The 9831-nt window shown below is 38.0% G+C and overlaps 1 pseudogene; it reads left to right on the forward strand.

Annotated features, from left to right (window-relative positions):
• The first annotated feature begins 487 nt into the window (after window positions 1-487).
• Window positions 488-2799, forward strand: LOC147005703 (uncharacterized; annotated as a pseudogene).
• The last annotated feature ends 7032 nt before the right edge of the window (window positions 2800-9831 follow it).

A 9831-nucleotide genomic window follows, 5' to 3' on the forward strand; every position in this document is an offset into this window, starting at 1 on the left:
TGTCTGTCCATACTTGGGGGCTAAGAAGGGAAGGGGACATGTGGCAAGAAGGTAAGGGGAGATGGAAATGGTCTTTTGTATCTACAGGTGACATGGGCAGGTGAGAGGACACTGCAGTCTTAAGAGAACTCTTGCATATTTGGTCTCAAGGAACAAAAATGTGGAAGGTCTACCAGCATTCTACATGGTTCCATACACAACATCTTAATACTAAGGCATCAGGTTCCCAGAGATCATTTATTTAAGTTTTTGTTGTCCAACTGTAAAAGACTGGATAAAAAGTACTATGTGGGTGGGCAGGGCAGTCAGCAAATATTTATTTTGAAGTACACATTTACACTCTTGTCTCTATCATATTTTTATTATTTATGTACACACGTTTGGGATCTTGTAGGATTTAGTCACCTATGATGACGTGCATGTGAACTTCACTCGGGATGAGTGGGCTTTGCTGGATCCTTCTCAGAAAAATCTCTACAAAGATGTGATGGTAGAGACCTATAGGAATCTCACAGCTATAGGTAATATTGTGATTTTATTTTAATTTGCTTTTTAAAATGTCTATGTTATTGTTATTTGTTTTTATAATTTCAATTGAGAGTGAGGAAGAATATGGTGAATAAATCACTCATGGTTTTAAAGTTCAATGGTGTTAGTAACTTAAATGTTGCCTCATTTCCAATAATGTAACATACTTTCTCTGGTACTGGGTTTAGGTTACATTTGGGAAGAACATACAAGTGAAGACCATTTTCAAACTTCTAGAAGTCATGGAAGGTAATTTTCCTCTGCAAGTTGATGAGAAAATGCCTATGAAGAAAGTTTAATGTGTGCTACAGGCTGTAAAGAAAACCACTAGGGTACAATAAGCACTGCTTTCAGTGATGTATGTTTACTGAATTACATAAAATCATATATGTCTATGGCATGTATGTAATTATTGTCTGCAAGGCATTCCATTAGTTCAAAGGCAGAGAAATAATGGCTTAACAGATATGTTACTGTTTAAATCAAGCCTAGTAGAGTCATGCTGTACAAGTGCGAGTGTCTTCAGTCTCATATCGCTTAGCTATTGCAAAAGGAACACACAGTGATTAGGTTAAAAGTATATGTCTAAAACCTAGTAATGAGCAGATAATCTATAGTATATCTGAACTTAATGATATACTTGTAATAACATTGCTAAATTTAGCGAGATGAACAGTTCATAAGATTCAAAAATTGTTTGTGGAAAAACCTTAATCTCTGTACCACATCTCTGTTACGAAAAAAAGTCAGCTGTGAATGTAACATGGAATTTTCACTTGTTATTCTTCTTTTGATGTGGATGTCATAGGTTAGGTTGGATACAAGCCTTGTGAACATTGGGGCATTGAAAGAAGCCACATACCTTTCTCTTTTCCAGAACAATTAGAGGACATGCAGTATAACATACTTTGAGCAACATTCTTAATGTGCTATAAGTTTATAAATAATTTGTTTCTGAACATTGCTAGGGACATTTACAAATGAAAACTGCTGAAAATAGTAATGAGAATCAAGGCAGTAGAAGTTTTTTTTCTTTTGCATTTGTTCATATTCCAAATGTAGTATTACTGTCATGATAACAAAATTTGTGAATGCAATCATTGTGCAAACACTGTGAGTTCTTCCTGTTTTTTTCAAATATGTGAGTAACCTTTTATAGAAAAAGTATGTTATAAATGTGAGCCAGATAATCAGTACTGTTCCCATTTCATGTATCCTCAAGATGTAAAACAATCCATAATTTAGTAGAACTCCTTTGAATGTAAACAAAGTAATATTATGTTAACATTAGATTGCTCTTTTCAATGAAAGCAAATTTTAAAAGAATTCATACAGATAAAAAGACTCATCAGTATAATCAATGTAAGAAAGATTTCACGTGTGCCAATTATATTTGCAGGCATGAAAGAAGTTGTTCTGCAGAGCAACCCTCTGAGTTTATTCAATGTGGTAAAGCCTTTGCATATGAGAGTCACAGTCAAAGGCATGAAATAAAACATACTGGAGAGAAACACCATGATTGTAACCAATGTGGTAAAGCTTTTAAAAGAAGAGGTGACCTCCAAATACATAAGCGAACACATACAGGAGAGAAACCCTATGAATGTAACCTATGTGGTAGAGCCTTTGCACAAAGCAGTCATCTCCAAATCCATAAGCGAACACATACAGGAGAGAAACCATATGAATGTAACCAATGTGGTAAAGCCTTTGCAAGAAAGAGTGTCCTCCAAGAACATAAACGAACACATACAGGAGAGAAACCCTATGAATGTAAACAATGTGGTAAAGCCTTTTCACAAAGGAGTAATCTCCAAAACCATAAGCAAACACATACAGGAGAGAAACCCTATGAATGTAAACAATGTGGTAAAGCCTTTGCACAGAGCAGTACTCTCCAAATACATAAGCGAACACATACAGGAGAGAAACCCTATGAATATAAACAATGTGGTAAAGCCTTTGCACAAAGCAGTCATCTCCGAATACATAAGCGAATGCATACAGGAGAGAGACAATATGAATGTAACTAGTGTGGTAAAGCCTTTGCAGGAAGCAGTGGTCTCCAATGCCATAAAAGACCACATCCAGGAGAGACATCATATGAATGTAACCAAGGTGGTAAACCCTTTGAAGGAAGCAGTGGTCTTGAATATAATAATCGAACACACACAGCTGAAAAACCCTATGAATGTAACCAATGTGGTAAAGCCTTTGCAGGAAGGAGTGACCTTTAAAGAGAAAGGACCATACAGGAGAGAAACTCTATGAAAGTATCTGATGTTATAAAGCCTTTGTAGCAAGCATTGATCTCCAAGTACATAAATGAACATATACCAGAGAGGAACCTTTTAAATGTAACCAATGTGGTAAAGCTTTTTTGAAGGGTAAAAGGCTGGAAAACAATTTTCCAAGCAAATGGTCTGAAGAAACAAGCTGGAGTAGCCATTCTAATATCGAATAATATCAACTTCCAACCTAAAGTTATCAAAAAAAGACAAGGAGTGGCACTTCATACACATCAAAGGTAAAATCTTCAAAGATGAACTCTCAATTCTGAATATCTATGCTCCAGATGCAAGAGCATCCACATCTATTAAAGATACTATAGTAATGGTCAAAGCACATATTGCACCTCACACAATAATAGTGCGAGACTTCAACACATGGCTCTCATCAAGGAACAGATCCTGGAAACAGAAACTAAACAGGGACACATTGAAAGTAACAGAAGTTATGAAACAAATGGATTTAACAGATGTCTACAGAACATTTTATCCTAAAACAAAAGGATATACCTTCTTCTCAGCACCTCATGGTACCTCCTCCAAAATCGACCATATAATTGTTCACAAAACAGGCCTCAGCAGATACAAAAATATTGAAATTATCCCACGCATCCCATCAGATCACCACGGACTAAGGGTGATCTTTAATAACAACAGAAATAATAGCCAATGTTCACGTGGAAGCTGAACACTCTACTCAAGGAAGAAATATAGAAAGAAATTGAAGACTTTTTAGAGTTAAATGAAAATGAAGCCACAACATACCCAAACTTTTGGGACACAATGAAAGCAGTCCTAAGAGGAATACTCATAACTCTGGGTATCTCCAAAAAGAAACTAGAGAGAGCACATATGAATGAATTCAATATGGAGAAGCCTTTGCACAATTTTATAGTCATCATTATCATGAAAGTAATCATATGCAAAGAAAGTCTATGAGTGTAAACAAAGTGGTAGAGCCTTTCTTGTATGAGGTCCTCTCTGATCCCACACAACTGAAACTCGGGGAACGCAAATGACAGGAGTTTATTGTAATAAAGCTGCTGCTGAATCATGATGAGAGAGCATACTCAGAACCCACTGTGTAACTCATAACACACACACATCCCCACTGTGAGTCAGAATGTTATAGAGCTGCCATCCCACAGTCAAAAACTCTTACCCAGAATACTTCCCGTCTGAAAGAACTGCAGGAATAAAAATGGAGAAGAGTCTGAGGAAAAGAAGGTCCAGTGACATTCTCAAATTAAGATCCAGCTCAGTGGGCGGCACCAAGATTTGACACTGTTACTGAAGCTATGGTATGCTTACAAAAAGGAGCCTATCATGACGGCCCTGTGAAATGTCCAGTAAGTAGCTTAAACAGTCAGATTCACATAAGTCCACCCAACCAATGGACAGAAACTTGTGACCCTTGTGACTGAATTAGGGAAAACCTGGAAGAAGGTGAGGAGGGTGACTCTATAGGAAGACCAGCAGTCTCAACTAACATGGACCCCCTTGATCTTTCAGACACTGAGCCAAAGACGACCTAGCATAAACCACTTGATATACAGCAGAATGCTGCCAGTTCTGGACTCAGTCAGAAGAAGATATACATAACCCTCGAAAGACTCGAGGTCCTAGGTAGTCGGGAGGATGGGTGGGGTGGGGATTTTTGGGGACGTCTTCTTTGAAACTTTGGTAGCAGGTGTGGGATTTGGACCAGTTGAAGGGTGGACTGGGAGTGGTAGAAAGTTTGAAGTGTAAAAAAAAAAAAATTGAACAATGAATTAAAGGAAAAAAAGTATATTAAAAAAAAAAAGCCGGGCATGGTGGCGCACGCCTTTAATCCCAGCACTCAGGAGGCAGAGGCAGGCAGATTTCTGAGCTCGAGGCCAGCCTGGTTTACAAAGTGAGTTCCAGGACAGCCAGGGCTATACAGAGAAACCCTGTCTCGAAAAACCAAAAAAAAAAAAAAAAAAAGACAAACAGAAATATCTGTGCTGTTACAGCTACATTTTCCCACCAAACAGGATTTAGGAATAGAGGATTATGTAGTTTACAGTGTCAACTGTTATAGAATGTGGGTGTTGGTGGGAAGTGGTGGCACACGCCATTTGAATCCAGCAATTGGGAGGCAGAGGCAGGCAGATTTCTGAGCTCGAGGCCAGCCTGGTCTACAGAGTGAGTTCCAGGACAGCCAGGGCTACACAGAGAAACCCTGTTTCAAAAAGCGAGAGAGAGAGAGAGACAGAGACACACACACACACACACACACACACACACACACACACACACACACACACAGAGAGAGAGAGAGAGAGAGAGAGAGAGAATGTGGGTGTTACAGTTTAACAAATCATTGATTTGTTCTTTGGTGGTAAAGAACAGGTGTTATATTTTGAGGAGCACAAGATGAATAGCAGAAGGCATTGTTAGAGACAGTCATTATGTTTTCAAGAACAAAATATGAATAAAGTAAGGTTGGATCTCCACAATACCCCAGGCCTGGGAACTTGAACTTAATTTCTCCATATGATTAAATGTAGGTGATAACAAAAAGGCAAACTTAGGGCATGTTTTTTCTTACTTCTGATAATTCCCAATTGTTGTTTATTGGTTCTAATGCTACTTGTGTTAAATTGTTTCCCAAATTTCATGAGAATCCTGCATTTGGGACACTGAGATTCTCTGCCCCAAGATGGTTCTAATTGGTAAATAAAATTGCCAGAAGCCAATGGCTAGGCAGGGAGACTGAGGCAAGACTTTTGGATTCATTGGCCAGGGGACCAAAGAGGATTGCCATGCTAGTAAATGAAGTGGATGCAGGCTTGAGAGCTGGGAATGGCAGAATACCAGCCATGTAAGAGCCAGTAGCCCTTCCTGTGATTGATTCTGGGGTAGCAAAGATGGCATAGAGACTTTAGTAAGTAATAATTCAGGAGTATCACAGAGAAGAATTAGCAATGTGGAAGTTTGAGAGTGTGCCAAACAATTAGCTGATTTAAGCATAGTAAATAAAGCTGTGTGTCTTTATTTGAGGATCTAAAGCATTTGCATGGTCAGCAAGGAACTTGCAGAGGAGGCATCCTATAGTAGATCAGAGTAACCAACCAACTTTGCAGAATGCACCTCACCTATAGGCTTGAACATAGTATTAAAAATTAATTGTAGATTCTCAAGTGGACAAACATGTCATGACGTGAGAATAAGAGATATGGAAAATTTGATTCTTAGCAGAGTTGCTGGTTTTGCTGTAGACATGTGGTGTGTCATAAAGCTGTGCAGGTTCACAACTAGAACAAAAAGTGAGCCAGACTGGTATGCATAATTCTTGGGTCCATGTCATTAGCTGGGATGTAGCAAAATCCCCCTAGCTGACCCAGACATCCTGGGTGGTAAGGATTTACCATGGGCTCTTCTCAAAGGCTTCTGGCTGTCTCAGATAGTTTGCGCTCAGAGGCAGACTTCTTAGCTAGACGAGACAGAGGTAGATGGTTGAGGCTCCCTACTAGCTATGATCAATTCAAGAAAGGACACAGATAAATGACATTTGTTTAACTGCTTTTCAGGATAAAAGAGATATAGTGGTAATTGTTTGTTAGTCTACAAGGAATAAAGTAATCCAGGACTTTGATCTCAAATGTAGGAAATGAAGGCATATAGATAGAGAGATATCCTGTCTCAACATATAATAATAAGAAGTATTAATCGGTACACAATGTAGAATGAATGCTTAAAAGAAAAATTTAAAATTCTATGTCAGGGCAGGCATTGGGGTTGACTCTGGGTAACACAGGAATGCTGGTATTATGTGGACAAGTATGACAATTAAGAGCCTGGAAATAAGCCAGGTGTGGTGGCGCGTGCCTTTAACCCCAGCACTCGGGAGGCGGAGGCAGGCAGATTTCTGAGTTTGAGGCCAGCCTGGTCTACAAAGTGAGTGCCAGGACAGCCAGGGCTACACAGAGAAACCCTGTCTCGAAAAACCAAAACAAAAACCAAAACAAAAACCAAAACAAAAACAAAAACAAACCAAAACCAAAACCAAAACAAAACAAAAAACAAAAAACACAAAAAAAGAGCCTGGAAATAGGCTTATACAGTAAGTAGAAGGGAATTTAATTGAAGTTAAATACATAGGAAAGGATGTTTGTTCACATTATATAATGTGAAAGGATATATATATATATATATATATATATATATATATATATATATATATATCTCCATAGCGATATTACTCTCTGTAGAAGGAAGAATTAACTGTGCATTCATAAATAAATTGAGTCTATCTTAAAATGTAGGTGAAGAGCATGGGATAGTCAGAATAACCTTGTCTTAGACAGATAATATAAACTTAGACCTGATCTTGTGTAAGAACAAGGCAGGAATAGTGAAGAAGCACTGTTCAAAGGATAACAATTGTGTAGATTGTTTTGATTGTCTTAAATATCAAAATGTATGTGATTTTAAGTTTGGTGGTTTTGTGATATCAAAAATCCTTTCGGAGAGATGTCCAAAAAGGCTAGCCTGAAGAGAAAGGAGGCTGCTAATTGAATCAATCTATACCATTGATGATTTTGTGTTACTGGAACAAGGACATGCAATTGTGGGAGAAGCTCTATATTTGTGCTAATAGGAAAGAGGAAAAGGCTTTGGACCCCTTCCAGGGTGATACAGATCAGGTATGACAGGGGAAGACCCCCTGAAGATAGATCTTGGCTACCAGAAAGAAAAAAGTTTAAGAAAATCCAGCAGGCTGGCATCATGATTTGCTGATTCCTCCCTGTGGGAACAGCCCTGTAACTGGCCTAGATGACCAAGCCTACTCAGTCCATGGATTCTCCAGCACAGGAGTGAGGATAAAAAGGAAAAAGGCAGTTAAACAACATTGCAGAACGACTGCAGTCAATTCTGAGACTGAAGGCAAATTTAATTTTTCAGTTCACATTTTATACCATTTTAATTACATGCCAGTATTTTAGGCAAGCAGGACAATACGGAATTAGCAAAGCAGTAAGTGAAGTCCTGTGATTACTCCCGGGACAGTTGTTTCAAAGGGCTTGTCATAATGACCAAATTGCTTCATCCCACTTCCTTGTCCAAGCCCAAAATCTTGCTTGAAGCCTAGTCCTTCTGTACCACCCTAAGACTAAAATTCCTGCCTTACCCGACTTCCCTATTACAGCCTAAAGTTAGATTCTTGCCGAAACTTACTTCCTCATTATGCCCTAATGTCAGATTCCTGCCTGAAGCCCATTTCCTTGTCCTTGGCCAATGTCAGACTTCTGCCAAGTGGTACTCCAGAAGGCTTTCCACATCTAGATATAAAAGTCTCTAGCCAAACCATCAGCTAAAATTATACAATCCATATAGTAGGTTATGGAACACTTAAGATTCACTGTCTCATCCTTCCTATAGCATTATTAAAGAATTATTACAACTGGTTATCGATCAAATTAACTTGTATAATGACAGTTGTCTTTCACCTGCTCAAACATGGAGCTAAAATCAGTCCTTCACTGATCTGTGCACCTTGCACAATCCATACGAATATCTTAATAGAACTGAAATCTTGGTTGTAAGATTCATATTCTGCAGAGTGTGCCCCTCTGAGAAGATTCATTGTTGTTCCAGCTACCTGCCTCCTGATGCTGTTTCCAGAGACTGACTTCTAGAACAGTTTCAGAAATTGCTGCTGAGTTTCAATGTGGACTCAGTTCCTCCTGACTTCCAGACAGATAATTGAACTTCAGTCCAACGCTGAGTCTTCTAAGAATGCAGGAACTGGAAAACAAATGCTAAGGCTGGGTTTCTATAGTCTTACCATTTTTTCTAATTTTCCTACCCATCCCCACCCCTTTAAAGAAGCATTGTCCCAATTCAGCAGGAGGACATTGTGGAGAGTTGTCATGCTGATCCCTTACATTTTGGGTGTCTGGTTATGGCTATTTTAGAAATTATGGTTAGGTTGTCATTTTAAGGCATAATTTGGAAATGGTCTTTATTTTAAACACAGAAGAAAGATAAGAGATGGGTTACTAAAATTGTTGAACAAAACATTGTGTGTAGCAATAAAATTACATTACTAGGAATCTTTGTTTTTTTTTTACAAATTTGAAGTTAAAATTTCTTGCATTGATAGAGAATTTATATATTGTTACAGATTTGAGTTTCTCATTGGTATAAATCTATGCATATTGGTACATAATTTGAAATAAATATGGTTACTCTTAGATACGCATTGTGCCTCTGCAATTCATTTAAGAAAAGCAGCCTCTGACCCAGTCAATCTATACCTGCTACTACAAACTGTTTAATATCATTAAGTTATGCAATTGGAGGGCCATATAGTAAACACATGGTTATATTTGATTCTGATTTAATCATAAAAAAGTGTTTTTAATATTATTCAAAGAGAAAAGACAAAGCTTAGACAAGGCTTAGCAGCTTGGATATATGTTATTATAGATTTTCTTAAAAAAATATCAGAAATCCACAAAATTTGTCACTTGTAATCATTTCGTTATTATTGGAAATTTGAGTAATAGACATGTTAGTGCCTGAAACACCCCAGTCATGATTCAAAGGAGATATTGACCATCATAACCTGTATATGGAGTTGTTCCAATGTTGGAACATAGGCACTGGGCAAGAATTGCCCTAATTCATCTACAGACAAAAAATACTGTCAAGGAAAGGACACAAGATACAGAATAGTCAACAGCTTTGCTCTGTCAAGACAGAGTAAACTAGTCCTTCATAATATTTATGTCAGATGATTGTGTGCCAGGATGCTGAAGACAGTTGATCCAATATTTTGAGGAAAAGGGGGCTGTACATGTAGTAGGCTGTCTCTGCAAGTTTTGTGTGCTGTATTTTTCTGCTTCCTATAAATGAAGTCTTTCTTGGAAGTCGGATGTGGTTGAAGACTTGTTATAGTCTCAAGGTCAAACTTAAGGTTGTTTAGCATTGAGGAGGATGATGTAGATTTGAAAGGATGGCTTTCAGATGGTAATGAAAATCAAAA

This window comes from Mus caroli, unplaced genomic scaffold, assembly GCF_978045245.1.
Source record: "Mus caroli unplaced genomic scaffold, Mus_caroli_1 scaffold_2, whole genome shotgun sequence".
NCBI classification, from domain to species: Eukaryota; Metazoa; Chordata; class Mammalia; order Rodentia; family Muridae; genus Mus; species Mus caroli.